This window comes from Cyanistes caeruleus, unplaced genomic scaffold (genome assembly GCF_971803275.1).
Source record: "Cyanistes caeruleus unplaced genomic scaffold, bCyaCae1.hap1.1 HAP1_SCAFFOLD_226, whole genome shotgun sequence".
NCBI lineage: Eukaryota > Metazoa > Chordata > Aves > Passeriformes > Paridae > Cyanistes > Cyanistes caeruleus.
Window position 1 is genome coordinate 25,928 of NW_028256009.1, and position 15,000 is coordinate 40,927.

The 15,000-nt window shown below is 41.4% G+C and overlaps 1 long non-coding RNA gene across 1 annotated transcript; it reads right to left on the minus strand.

Moving 5' to 3' along the window:
- Positions 1-10,519: 10,519 nt before the first annotated feature.
- LOC147645579 (uncharacterized) lies at positions 10,520-11,637 on the minus strand. Its single transcript, XR_015282287.1, has 2 exons — positions 11,326-11,637; positions 10,520-11,006 (listed from the first exon to the last, which is right to left on the minus strand). It is a non-coding gene; the product is annotated as an uncharacterized LOC147645579 (long non-coding RNA).
- Positions 11,638-15,000: the final 3,363 nt, after the last annotated feature.

Consider the following 15,000-nt stretch of genomic DNA (forward strand, 5'->3'; position numbering starts at 1 on the left):
CAAGGACTTAAACAGCAAAACACACTTTATGGAGTGTTCATCAGCACTAATATGCGATAGAGGGAGAGAAAGGAGAAAGCAAAGCATAAGGAAAAGAGAGTAAGGGGATTAGAGCTACCAACGTCAAAGTCCACTCAGCCGTCCAACGATGCAGAGTCTTCTGTCCGTTGGGGAGATCTCAAAGGAAGGTAAGTTTGGGGTATAATTTTATAGTCTTCTGCAAAGCGAGGGGCGCAGGGCCAAAGCCAGAGGAGATTGATGATCATTGTGATGAATTCCATTGCGCGGGGAGCAGGTGTAGGGTACAGAGCGATCCATGTCTTGCAAGTCTTTGCTCACCAGCAGGAACGAGGGCAAGGTGTCGTGGAAAACCCATTGCACAGGGTACCACGCACAAGCCTCTGCTCACCAGCAGGAACGAGAGCCATGAGTCCTGGTGAACTCGTTGCACAGGTTACCAAGCCTCTGTTCACCAGCAGGAACGAGAGCCGTGAGTCCTGGAGAACTCGTTGCACAGGTTAACAAGCCTCTGTTCACCAGCAGGAACGAGGGCAGTGTACTGTGCAACCTCCTGCAAACAATCACTGAGCAAACATCCATCTCAGCTAGGCCCAAACGCCCAAACCAAGTCCCTTGTGATATTCAGGGTCTCAGTCTCTGTCCTTGAGACGGTTGTGAGACAGATGAGGGAATCTTCAGACCGTCTCTTACACCTACCAAATTCCAGAAACATCCCACAAAATCTTCACAACTTTCCAGACAATCTCAGAAAAATCCCTCAAAATTCTTCATGTCACCTCAAAATCCTTCAAAATTTCAAAAGCAACCCAAAAATTTCAGGAAACATCCCACAAAATTCCCAAAACCTTCTCAAAACCCTACCAAATTCCAGAGACATCCCACAAAATCTTGACAACTTTCCACACAGTCTCGGAAAAATCCCTCAAAATTCTTCATGTCTCCTCAAAATCCTTCAAAATTCCACAAAATCACATGAAATTCCAGAAACATCCCACAAAATTCTCGAAATCATCTCAAAACCCTACCAAATTCCAGAAACATCTCACAAAATCTTGACAACTATCCACACAATCTAGGAAAAATCCATCCAAATTCTTCATGTCTCTTCAAAAAACCTCAAATTTCCAAAAAAATGCCACAAAATTCCAGAAACATCCTACAAAATCTCCACAAATTTCCACACAAACTAAGAAAAGTCCCTCAAAATTGTTCAAGTGTCCTCAACATCCCAGAACATTACAAAGAAATGCCACAAAATTCCAGAAAAATCTTGCAAAATTATTAAAATTTTCTCAAAATCCCACAGAATTACACAAAAAATCCCACAAAATTCCAGAAACATCCCACAAAATTCCCGAAATCTTCTCAAAACCCTACCAAATTTCAGAAACATCGCACAAAATTCCCAAAATCTTATCAAAACCCTACCAAATTCCAGATAAATTCCACAAAATCTTGACAACTCTCCCTACAATCTCAGAAAAATACCTCAAAATCCTTCAAGTCAACTCAAAATCCCACAAAATTCCACAAAAATCCACAAAATTCCAGAAACATCCCACAAAATCCCCAAAATCATCTCAAAACCCTAACAAATTCCAGAAACATCCCACAAAATCTTGACAACTTTCCACACAATCAGGGAATTATCCCTCAAAATTCTTCATGTCTCTTCAAAATCCCACAAAATTCCACAAAAATCCCACAAAATTCCAGAAACATCCCACAAAAATCCCTAAAACCTTATCAAAACCCTACCAAATTCCAAAAACATCCCACAAAATTCCCAAAAACCTCTCAAAACCCTACCAAATTTCCGAAACATCCCACAAAATCTTGACAACTTTCCACAAAATCCTGAAAAAATCCATCAAAATTATTCATGTCTCCTCAATATCCCACAAAATTCCCACAAAAAATCCCACAAAATTCCCACAAAAAATCCCACAAAATTCCTGGAACATCCCAAAATATTCCCAAAATCTTCTAAAAACTCTACCAGATTCCAGAAACATTCCACAAAATCTCGACAACTTTCCACACAATCTAGGAAAAATCCATCAAAATTATTCATGTCTCCTCAATATCCCACAAAATTCCAGAAACATCCCACAAAATCCCCAAAACCTTATCAAAACCCTACGACATTCCTAAGACATCTTACAAAAAAAAGAAAACTTTCCACACAAACTAGGAAAAATCCATCAAAATTATTCATGTCTCCTCAAAATCCTACCAAATTCCAGAAACATCCCACAAAATATTGAAAGCATTCCACAGAATCTGAAAAATCTTCCAAAATTTTTCAAGTCAGCTCCATATCAAACAAAATTCCAGAAACACCCCAGAAAATTCCCGAAATCTTCTCAAAACACTACCAAATTCCAGAAGCATCCCACAAAATCTTGACAACGTTCCATATAATCTAGGAAAAATCCATCAAAATTCTTCATGTCTCTTCAAAATCCCTCAAAATTCCACAAAAATCACACAAAATTCCAGAAAATCCAACAAAATCATTAAAATTTTCTCAAAATTCCACAAAATTCCAGAAAATCGCACAAAATTTTTCAAACATCCCACAAATCCCTTTAAACCTTCTGAAAACCCAACAAAGTTTCAGAAACATCCCACAAAATTCCCCAAATCTTCTCAAAACCCTACCAAATTCCAGAAACATCCCGGAAAATTCCCGAAATTTTCTCAAAGCCCCATAAAATTCCAGTAACAACCCACAAAATCTTGGCAACTTTTCACACAATCTAGGAAAAATCCATCAAAATTCTTCATGTCTCCTCAATAACCCTCAAAATTCCGAAAACATCCCACAAAATTTGCGAAATATTCTCAAAACCCTTCAAAATTCCAGTAACATCCCACAAAATCAACACAGCTTTCCACACAATCTAGGAGAAATGTATCAAAGTTCTTTATATCTCCTCACTATCCCTCAAAATTCCACAAAAAATTCCCACAAAATTCCAGAAACATCCCACAAAATCTTGACAACTCTCTACACAATCTAGGAAAAATCCCTCAAAATTGTTCAAGTCAACTCAGAACCCTTCAAAATTCCACAAACATCACATGAAATTCCAGAAACATCTCACAAAATCCCCAAAATAATCTCAAAACCCTACCAAATTCCAGAAATATCCCACAAAGTCTTGACAATTTTCCACGCAATCTAGGAAAAATCCATCAAAATTCTTCATGTCTCCGCAATATCCCTCAAATTTCAAAAAACATCCCACAAAATTCCCGAAATCTTCCCAAAACCCTATCAAATTCCAGAAACATCCCACAAAATCTTGACAACTTTCCCCACAATCTCGGAAAAATCCATCAAAATTCTTAAAGTCTCCTCAAAATCCCATAAAATCCACAAAAATCACACGTAATTCCCAAACTCTTCTCAAAACCCTACCAAATTTCAGAAACGTCCCACAAAATCTTGACAACTTGCCACACAATCTAGGAAAAATCCATCAAAATTCTTCATGTCTCCTCAATATTCCAGAAAATTCCACAATAATCCAAAAATTTCACGAAAACATCCCGCAAAATTCCTGAAATCTTCTCAAAACCCTTCCAAATTCTAGAAATATCCCACAAAATCTGTACAAATTTCCACACAATATATGAAAAATCTTTCAAAATTACTCAAGTGTTCTCAAAATTCCACAAAATCTTATAAAATTCCACAACATTCCAAAAAAATCCTATAAAATTCAAGGAAAATCCCACAAAATTATTAAAATTTTCTCAAAATGCCACAAAATTATTGCGAGACCACCAGCTATTCACCAGCCTTCACAGAAGTAAACGTGAACGCCTTTTATTTCTACCTTTTGCACACTTATATGGGGTTTTACAGGGTCTGTGGGCTAAGCAAGCTACTATTGGCTAATGCACACAGGTTTACATTTTTTGTCCCGTACACACGGATATTGTTTTGCTTTACTCTCTCTCCTGCAGGAAGGTTTCAAGGACTTTAGCCTTTAATATCACGACGTATTTCAAAGACTGGTTTGTGCAGACAGGCCCTTACTAATATATAAAATAGATCAACACATAATGAGCTGAAATAGAGAATTTCATCTTCATAAGACTTCTCTTAAAATGTTGCTAGGGTCCTTAACTTTGATGACATTAATTTTCTTTTTGTCCACCATTCCATATTGCATGCCAAGTATTTTATTGTTAGAAACTTTATTCCAAGGCTGTAGGGCTGTGTTGGTAACACAGAGACCATATGATATCGTCAGTCATATCATCGGATAATGCCCCTAAACTAAAACTACTCCTACAAGCCTATGGGGCAGTCCCTTTGTAAATTTGTATTTCCAATGGCAATGTCCCTACATCCATTTAGTACAAATGAGTGCAGACCCTCAGTACTATCAAGTCATTTGGATCCACTAACCCAAGAACACTCGGTAGAGATATTTTCCAGCACAGCATCCTGCTAGGATGCACAAATGTAGATCTCTCTCTGCCTTCCCCAATGACTTTCAGCTTATGAAAATAAGATTATAGGACAGGATGTAAAATTTGGTGGCAGATAGCAAACACTGCTGTTTCTTCTTCTCTGGCAGGCTGTTCAAGGGGAAGTTTACTTGTAGTAATACTTTTTGGACCCAAAAAATAAAAGTAAAATTTAGAAAGGACGTACCTCTGAGAAGAGATGAGCTCAGAATGTGGTTTAAAATGGCAGATAAACACAAGATGCAGAGCAGGTATTTTTCTTTATTTTTTTTCACATTCATTGCAACAGGGGGAAAAGGTCCTACGTCCTTGTTCTGAATGAGACTCTTTTTTTCTTTTACAAACTGTGCAGGAGCGGACCTAGGAATGAGTTGGGGAGGAAAAAGGACTGAACTGTTCTTTACTTTTGCCTCTGGAGAATCAAAGTTGTGGCCTGAAATCTACCTGAGCCAAGCGTATTTTCAGTTTGTAGAAGCTTATTCTGCTATGAATTTCTGTCTCTTGGCTGGATACTCAGCATCTCTAAGTGTAGAATCCTCCCTGGCACCGTATATCCTCGCCTTGTCCCTGCCACCACCACTAAACTATTTTCCTTTCATTGTAAACTGAGTGAGATTCTACTTGGATGGAATTCTGCAGAGTTAGGGAATGAAGCCCTTTTCCTTCTTCATATTTTTTATTATTAAATTCTTTAATTTAATAATTTTTTATTATTAATAATCTTAAATTATTTATTCTATTCGCACCTTCTGAGTGAGCCTTTCATAAGGGCTTCTGTATTTCACAGAGGCTACACCTATTTGGGTCTGAAGACTTTGATACAATTCGAATCACTTGAAAATCCAACCTGTTTGATTTGTATGGAAGGCAGCCATTCTCCCTGTTCCAAACTTCATAAAATAGATAATCCATGTTGAAAAAAATAAATACCTCTGGGAGATAGTTGAGACAGTGCATCAGGGTGATTCCAGGGATGGATAAGAAGACCATCAACTTCCTCATGCCATCAAACTTGAGACCAATACTCAGGTCTGCAGTTATAATTTTAATCCACAGTAATCTACAGACAATCCTTTATTATCTAAAAAAGCTAATACCGTAACGTTGGAAGCAAGCTGAAGTTGGAAGAGTTAAGTGTCTTAAAAGCTCTTGTTTACAGCAGGATTGGAGAGCCTTTACATCTTGTAACAGTAAGGTTTTAAATTTGTAATCCTGACCTTGCAACTAGAAATTGGTGGCTCCATTGTTGCACTTGCAGCAGCCACATGACATCCAAGGAGAAGCGCATTGATCTAACTTCTGTGGAACCAGTGGCTGCAAATACCATCAGGAAGTGCTGGACTGGCAGGACATTGGATGGATGCTCTAAGCCCACAGAGCTGGAAATATCAGTTCTAGCCACATGAGAAGTCCATTTATGGAATTCCAAATCTGTTCCTCCCACTATCTGTGCTCCTCTATTCTGTATCAGCTTGGTGAGGAGGTAGATGAAACTGTTGGGGAAAAAAACCACTTAAATTTAAAGCAGAGTAACTGTTCCATTATAAATGATGAAGACAAACCTGTGAGGCTCCCAAAGAAATCTTTCTTTGGCTTCCAGTAACAATTTAAAATGGACAACAAATCTATGCTGTATAATCTGCTTTGAATGGATTTCCTTTGGAACGTGTACTTCTTACTGAATGACAGAACTACAATATTTTCACACTTGCAATTGCACCCTCCAATGGCCGCAGGAAATGCAGCAGCTTCTGTTTTCTGTTGCTTCTGTTTGTTAATGCTTCAAGGTGTTGCTCTGGATTTGTACCCAGCTGTCATGACCTTAGAAAGAGAATGTTCTAAAAATAGGAGTAAAAAAGCCAGAGAGCTCCTCTTGCAGCAGACACGGGCAACATTGGATCTTAATTGTTTTTGCAAAGCATTCTAATGGGGAGAGGCAGATATCAATAATGGAAACTTCAGAAGGTGTGTGGCTGCTTCGTACCTTAGGCTGGATTCAGGAAGGGCCGTGTTACAGAGAGCAAAGTCAAGAGTTTGAATCAAGGAAGTATGAGCTGCCCAGAAAGTCAGGGCCCACACTGCTCATGTGTATCAGGGGAAGGTGAGAATCAGGCCCATCTGCTGATAGAAATGCAAGTTACAGCTTTAGCAGCCAAAGGATATGCAAATAAATGGCTACTATGTATTGGAGAGCATGAAGCATGAAGTTAGTGTTTCATACAGGTGTTTGAAGGCAATGTAGGACTCCAGAGCTTAGTGTTTGAATTGCAACTTGAATTTCCTTATTTGCTGTTATTTAGACTGCTCTGAAGTAGTAATGAGAAGAAAAAAATGAAAGAAAATGTTGTTTGACGGGGACTGTGGTAGGGCTTTCTTGACAGATTTGAAATGGCCTGAATTCATTAAAATCTCCAGGTGAGGGGAAGATTGTATCTATTCCTCTCTTTTTAAAGCAAATTTTCCAAGAGGGATCTAAAATTGCATTTGAGGGTTGGGGTGTGGTTTTTTTCCCTTCTTTCATGTGCAACCTAACAACCCCAGCTTCACAGGCCTATTTAACATTTTATCCATCAAAATCAGTCCTTTGATTTGTGTTTTGGAAACTTGTTCATCTTGGGGAATTTGTCATCTCCTCAGGGTATTGAAAGTCCATCAAATGCTGCAGGTTTCATTCTTCCTTTAATATGGTCTATGTGCTGGAGTTTGACTCTTAAGCAGAGCTAATTGTTAATTTTGCAGCCTAGCAGTTCTACTGTGGGGCTCTGGGCAGGTCAATTCACTTGAGAACGATGGGTAAATCAGCTCCTGGGAAGATGTGCACGGCCTGGCCCCGATGTTTCAGCATGCTTGAGGTCAGCTTGGCTGTCTCCGACTGTCTAATAATAATGCAGAATAATAGAATTAAGTATTCATTTTAATTGCTGATCAATAAGATTTGTTTTCATCTAAATCTGCGTGCTAGTTTCTAAACCACTACAGTCTGTTTCATCAATGACCTTCTTGATTTTAGCTTAAGCTTTCTAGTTTCTGCCGATCTCATTTTCTCGCCTGTCCCTGGGAGAGGAAGGGATGATGGCTGGAGGTTTGGCAGTCAGCGAGGGCCTGGCCACCACTACAGTTCTGGACTCTCAGCCTTGGAGATGTGATCAGGAATCGGCTGTTAGTTCCCAGTTTTGTATTGCAAAGACTGACCATGCTGCCAGCACTGTGTTTTATGAGTGAATTTTCATTTGGTCAAACTCCAAAGCAGCCTTAATTTTAAGGTGGAATTCTTTGTGGATGAGGCTGTGAAGAATATGGTGTTTATACTCCCATCCTACCGGCAGTACAGTAGAACAACTCCTAACGGATTTGGTAATAAAGACCTAGTTTTTCTTCACTAAACCTGCCCTAGCAAAATTCATAAGCTGGTGATAGCTATCTCTGGAGTGGAAAATCTTTATTGAGTTTATTGACAATTTAATATATGTTGTCAAGCTTTGTTGTTTAGTTTCTGTTTGTCCAGAGACACTTGGGGCTACCTTTGCTTCCTAAGGGATTAAACTAGCAAGCACTTAGAATCAGATTTTGGGAAGATGGGTGCAGGAGACTTGGTAATTCACTTCAGAAAAATATAATAATGATGAACACTTCAGATGGAAATGATAGTATTTGACATACTATGTGAAATGCTTTTATATGATTTTTTCATTTTTCTTTTATTTTTAATCCTGGATAAATTAAACGAGGCTTTTGGGGAAAGCATGAGCTGGATTTTATATTGAGTTTGATAACCTCTGATTCTGCTCTCATTTCTCTATCTGCTGGAACTTGTAGCAAACTAGCTATGTCCATGTTTAATTCTGTAATAATTATCTTTCAAATCGAGCCTTTCTCACTTGGTGTTGATATATTTGGGAGAGGGAGGGGAATGGAGAAAAAAGAGCTACTTTCATGAATACAATTGAAATTTCATATTGCTGATTTGACCCTTTCCAAGATTCAAGTGACCACTGGATCAGGTTGGAACTGAGGGGATGACTCATGACTCTGGCATAAAAACTACATTTCATTCCATATATTAGGAGTTCTCTGTGGCCCACAAGAAAGTCCTGAAAAAAAAAAAAACCAAAAGAGAAATGGGTTTCAAATTTCCTCTGCTATTTTCTGGTGACTCTTCTTTCTGGAGATGCCTTAGCAAGTGTAGGACATCCGAAAAACTTGGAACTGCAACTTTATTGTTGAGGCTCTGATGAACATTGCTTCTGTCATCAAGTTCTTGTGTTAATACTTTCAACTTAGCTGAGTAATGTTGGTATTAGCAGACACTGATAAAGCCATGCCTTCCTAATTTATAATGCATTCTTAATAAAAAAAAAAAAAAATCTGTTTCTTCATGTATTTAATTACCTAGTGAGTATAAGAGGGAATGAAGTTAATACTGCGCAGATTTGAAGCAAAACACGGCTTTTTAATGTGCTTCAGTATAGGCTATGCACAAGTAAATAGACATGATCTTTAAGCTTCAGTTACCTTGAATTACCCTATGCATATTCAAATTCAGATTGATGAATGCTGAACCAAAAGCAGACATCATATGGTTAATTGAAGTTCTTTTCATTCAGAGGCAAACTATTTTCATTGCTTTGTTTTGAGGGTGGGTTGTTTTTGATGGGGTTTGTTTCTGCTAAGGCAATGGCAAGCATTTATTTATCCAGCTCCCTCCACATTTTCCACCATCGTTATTGCCAGTGACCCCTGCAGTGATAAGTGGTCAATGACCCTCAGCCAGGGTGAGCTGCAGGAGCCTTACAGACGTGCCTGTTCTTTCTCACAGGGGTAAGAACAAGTGCAAGAGCACAGTGGCATTTTGCTAAAAGCTACTATTTTTCCCAACAGGTTCTTCTACAGGCAGAATCAAATGCTTTCTTCAAGAGCAACCACATCTTTTCTCTGCCTGAAAGGTTGTGTTTGTTTGGGTTTTTTTCTCTTCCCTTAGGTGAGAGATAAAAAATGAAGAGGAAAGCCAGTGGAAATGTCAAAAATACCAACTGGTAGTAATTTGGTATGAGTGTCTCCATTTACACATCAAACTTGCTCTTTGAGAACTTGGAGCTGTATTTAAAATGGATTTTGCTAGGTGGTCTGCTGCTGATGATCTGCATTTCTTCTTCCATTTCTTTGCTGTGCTTGTTTGCTATTGCTGCTGAATGTCCCCAAAAAGTAAAGTGGTGTGGAAGAGCTGAGCTTCTGAACCAGCTTCTGAAATTCTAAAGCTGATCTGTAAGTTTTATTCCTATGGGATTTTTAAAAGTAGATATGTCATCAAAGTTAACTTTCTTCAGAAAGCAACGAGATTGTCGTCCTTCCACTGATACTCTTTTTATTTAACAGAGGTATTTGATGGTGCTGTAAAGGGGCAAGATGCAGAATGAGTTTGAGAGAAGTCATTGAAACTGGGAGCACAGATGGTTGATTCCTACAAATCAAAAAACGGATGTTTTGTAGGCAAATGAAATCTAATCCTATTTGGAGGGTCAACAGGATAAATAGAAAGAACTAAATACAGATCTATATAGATAAACTCCCCCCAGAAATCTATGAAGCAGGACTGATAGCTGCCATAGCCCAGGCAGCCTGTGGATCTAATTGCCTGCCTGAATTCAGCCCTTGCCTGGATCCCAGGGGAGACGTCTCTGCATTTCTCTCCCAGCATTCCAGGGATGATCCTGCTCCTTTCATGGTGCCCCAGAGTCCTGCGAGCCCCCCGTCTTGGGGCCATCCTGATGCCTGCCGGGGCCTTTAGGGTCCCCCCTGACGTGCAGACAGGGTTTGACTCCAAGCTTCCTTGGAAGGTGGAGGCAGGTGAATATTGGCCACCTTCTTCTTTCCCGCTGCCCTCCATACTCTTGCAAACCCTGCTGGGGCACTCGGGCTCTCCATTGCAGGCAGTCTGGAGCTGCCATGCAAACCCATCTCTCAAGGAGTCCCCAGGTCTCAGGTGCAACATCAAGAAAATGACACAGCAATGTGTAGAAAACGTGAACTTTATTCACTTGACTACTTCTAAAATCTACACTACAACGTTACTTGAAGACTATGGGGTAAGAATCTTAAGCCTAAAATACTTCAATACTTCAACTGTTTAGAATTGAACACTAAGGGAAAGGTCAACTTCTTGGGGGAAACGTGGTGGGGAATCCTACAACTAACAATAGGGGTGTGGCTAACTTCTAAGATGAGGAACGTCGCAGTGCCTGGGCTGGGCACTGGTCACACATTCCCCGTAATGTTCTGAAGACGGAGTGCCGCACTGGAGGTCAGAGCTGCGGGGAGGTGCGGAGTCTCCTGCCAATGCCCTCTTTTGCCGCCGTCTTGGTTGTTGGTCTCGGCTGAGAGCGAAGGCACAACCGCATCAAGTCACGGTTGTGCCTCAGCAGCTGCATCAACTTCTTTGGACAGCCGTGTCTTCGATGGCGGCGGGGCCCTGCACGGCCTGAAGGGCTCCGGAGATTCCGCTGCAAGGCAAAGCGCAGGGATCCCCATGGAAGAGGCAGAGGGGCAGAGCGGGGCCGGCACCCACAAAGTGGGGCTGCCTTTGGCCTCGGAGACAGAGACTCGGGCTCAGTTGGGCTGGGCTGCCCCGGGGAAGAGGCTGCAGGAGGCAGAGCTCTGGCCGCCTCTGCTTGGTGCTGTCCATGGGGCTCAGCCCCTGGGCCGGATTCCCCAGTCAGGAGCTCAGGCCCCTTCTGCTGCAGGGCATTGGCCAAAGGGTGCCCAAGAGGCCCTCAAGGTCTGCCCCATCCCACCTCCCTGACCCCCCCAGCCCCGCCTCACCTCTTTCCAGCATCTCTGAAATCTTCTCTCAAGGGCCCATCCCATGGCCATGCCTATGATGAGCACGCCAACCAGCAGGACTGCCCAGGACACCCACAGGATCTGCTCAGGGTCCGTCTCCTCCGGGTAGAAATCCTCCGGAAGCATAGGAGAGGCATCCGTGCTCTGCTCGAGTTTGCTGGAAGGGTCGAGGGGATGGGCCAAGAGCAGCAGCACGTAAAGCTGCAGCAGCGAGGAAGAGCCGTGAGCAGCCATAGAGCTCTGCCGGCAGCACAGAGGCTCTGGGCGTCTCTCTGCAAGCAGGTCTGCCTGGGCTCTGGGGCGCAGCAACAGCTGGCGACAGTTGCCAGGCACCGTGCCGTCGCCAGAGGCTGTGATGTCACAGAAGCACAGAACGCCCTGGCCTCAGAGAGCCCTGAGAGAATGTTGAGTCCAACCTGTGAGCCATGGCGGCAATCATGGCCAGCAGAGCGGGGCCCGAGCGCTGCGGCCTGGCTTGCCTTGCCCACCTGCCACAAGGATGACTCCAGCAGCCCCCTGTCAGGCCATTGCAGGATCTAATGGCCCTTTCTGGGCACAAGTTCTTGCCAACGCCCAGCGTAAACCTCCCTTGGCACAGCTTCAAAGCCTTGTTGGCATCTGCTCTCTCTTGTCCTTGCCCATCTGGCTGGCGCTGCCGTGTTGCTCACTGGCCTGTCTGTGGGAGAAGAGGCTGTGCCAATGAGTGCTGCTCAACTTTGAGGCCATTCAAAGGAGGATTTGATTGTGCCTGCTGTGGGAAGGAAGATGCGTGCACATGGCCACTTCTCATAGGTTTTACCGCAGATTTTCATCAACAGCTGTCCTACTGAAAGTAAAGTCTGTTTTAGTGAGTATTTGAGGGGTTCCAGAACACAATGGCATCTCAGGGAAATTCTGCTGGTTCAGTTCTACTGAAGTTTTGAGATGAGTTGCAAATCCTGAAAATTTTCTCCTTGCCGAGGTGGTAATTTCACAGTTTAGATTGTGGGGATATTGATTGCTCAGTGTTGAGGACCTAATGTAACTTTCAGCAGCAGAAATTTTCAACATCCAGTGATTGTCTTTGAGACAAAAACATTTGAAATCTTTTTTCTGTGGACAGGAATTGCTTCTGTGTTACTTCACATCATCCATTAAAAATTTGATGTCTGGAAAAAGTCCCGAGTGCTGTGTGATTTCCCTGGTCGTGTTCTTTGGAATGGCTTCCCCCCCATTTTCTGAAGCTGGCCACAGAAAGGTAATAGATGGGTGAGAAGTTGTGAAAGGCCAACTGGTGTAGATCTTTGCCTCCTGTTTCGAGGTCTGTGGTGAGCTGTGAGTCAAAGAGCTGATTTGTCTCAGCTGGTGAAAACACAATTGAACCTTTTTGCAGCAGGATGGATGGATGGATAGAACCAAAGCACAGCATGGCTGGCACCAGCAAATGAATTAAAATGCATCCCTGGGATAGGTCTATTGGATTGTTCTTCTAATATTGTGGTAGTAATTATGATGTCTGAGTACTGAACAAGCAACAAGTACTGAACACCTGATTTGTAGTCAATTTTCTATCTCTAATATAGCAAAGAAATTTTTAAGAATTGTGTTTTTCTCTCATGGTTGAGGTATGTGTTCTTCACGGGCTGAATCTTAATATCACTTTGTTTTTGTAGAAGAGCAGTTTCAGCAGAAGATGATTTTCCTTGCCCTCCTTTTCATTTTTCTTTTCTGTATTATTGCCTGGCAGGTTAACTTTTGCAAATTGCGTGCTGCAAAATGTTGCTACTAAGGATGGTTGGTGTCAAAAGAGGTTCTTTTCTCGCTTGAATTCATTAAAATCTCCAGGTGAGGGGAAGATTGTATCTATTCCTCTCTTTTTAAAGCAAATTTTCCAAGAGGGATCTAAAATTGCATTTGAGGGTTGGGGTGTGTTTTTTTTCCCTTCATTCATGTGCAACCTAACAACTCCAACTTCACAGGCCTATTTAACATTTGATCCATCAAAATCAGTCCTTTGATTTGTGTTTTGGAAACTTGTTCATCTTGGGGTATTTGTCATCTCCTCAGGGTATTGAAGGTCCATCAAATGCTGCAGGTTTCATTCTTCCTTTAATATGGTCTATGTGCTGGAGTTTGACTCTTAAGCAGAACTCATTTTTTATTTTGCAGCCTAGCAGTTCTACTGTGGGGCTGTGGGCAGGTCAATTCACTTGAGAACGATGGGTAAATCAGCTCCTGGGAAGCTGTGCACTGCCTGGCCCCGATGCTTCAGCATGCTTGAGGTCAGCTTGGCTGTCTCCGACTGTCTAATAATATGCAGAATAATAGAATTAAGTATTCATTTTAATTGCTGATCAATAAGATTTGTTTTCATCTAAATCTGCGTGCTAGTTTCTAAACCACTACAGTCTGTTTCATCAATGACCTTCTTGATTTTAGCTTAAGCTTTCTAGATTCTGCCGATCTCATTTTCTCGCCTGTCCCTGGGAGAGGAAGGGATGATGGCTGGAGGTTTGGCAGTCAGCGAGGGCCTGGCCACCACTACAGTTCTGGACTCTCAGCCTTGGAGATGTGATCAGGAATCGGCTGTTAGTTCCCAGTTTTGTATTGCAAAGACTGACCATGCTGCCAGCACTGTGTTTTATGAGTGAATTTTCATTTGGTCAAACTCCAAAGCAGCCTTAATTTTAAGGTGGAATTCTTTGTGGATGAGGCTGTGAAGAATATGGTGTTTATACTCCCATCCTACCGGCAGTACAGTAGAACAACTCCTAACGGATTTGGTAATAAAGACCTAGTTTTTCTTCACTAAACCTGCCCTAGCAAAATTCATAAGCTGGTGATAGCTATCTCTGGCGTGGAAAATCTTTATTGAGTTTATTGACAATTTAATATATGTTGTCAAGCTTTGTTGTTTAGTTTCTGTTTGTCCAGAGACACTTGGGGCTACTTTTGCTTCCTAAGGGATTAAACTAGCAAGCTCTTAGAATCAGATTTTGGGAAGATGGGTGCAGGAGACCTTGTAATTTACTATGGGAAAACATAATAATGATGAACACTTCAGATGGAAATGATAGTATTTGACATACTATGTGAAATGCTTTTATATGATTTTTTCATTTTTCTTTTATTTTTAATCCTGGATAAATTAAACGAGGCTTTTGGGGAAAGCATGAGCTGGATTTTATATTGAGTTTGATAACCTCTGATTCTGCTCTCGTTTCTCTATCTGCTGGAACTTGTAGCAAACTAGCTATGTCCATGTTTAATTCTGTAATAATTATCTTTCAAATCAAGCCTTTCTCACTTGGTGTTGATATATTTGGGAGAGGGAGGGGAATGGAGAAAAAAGAGCTACTTTCATGAATACAATTGAAATTTCATATTGCTGATTTGACCCTTTCCAAGATTCAAGTGACCACTGGATCAGGTTGGAACTGAGTTGGAACTGAGGGGATGACTCATGACTCTGGCATAAAAACTACATTTCATTCCATATATTAGGAGTTCTCTGTTGCCCACAAGAAAGTTCTGAAAAAAAAAAACCCAAAAGAGAAATGGGTTTCAAATTTCCTCTGCTATTTTCTGGTGACTCTTCTTTCTGGAGATGCCTTAGCAAGTGTAGGACATCTGAAAAACTTGGAACTGCAACTTTATTGTTGAGGCTCTGATGAA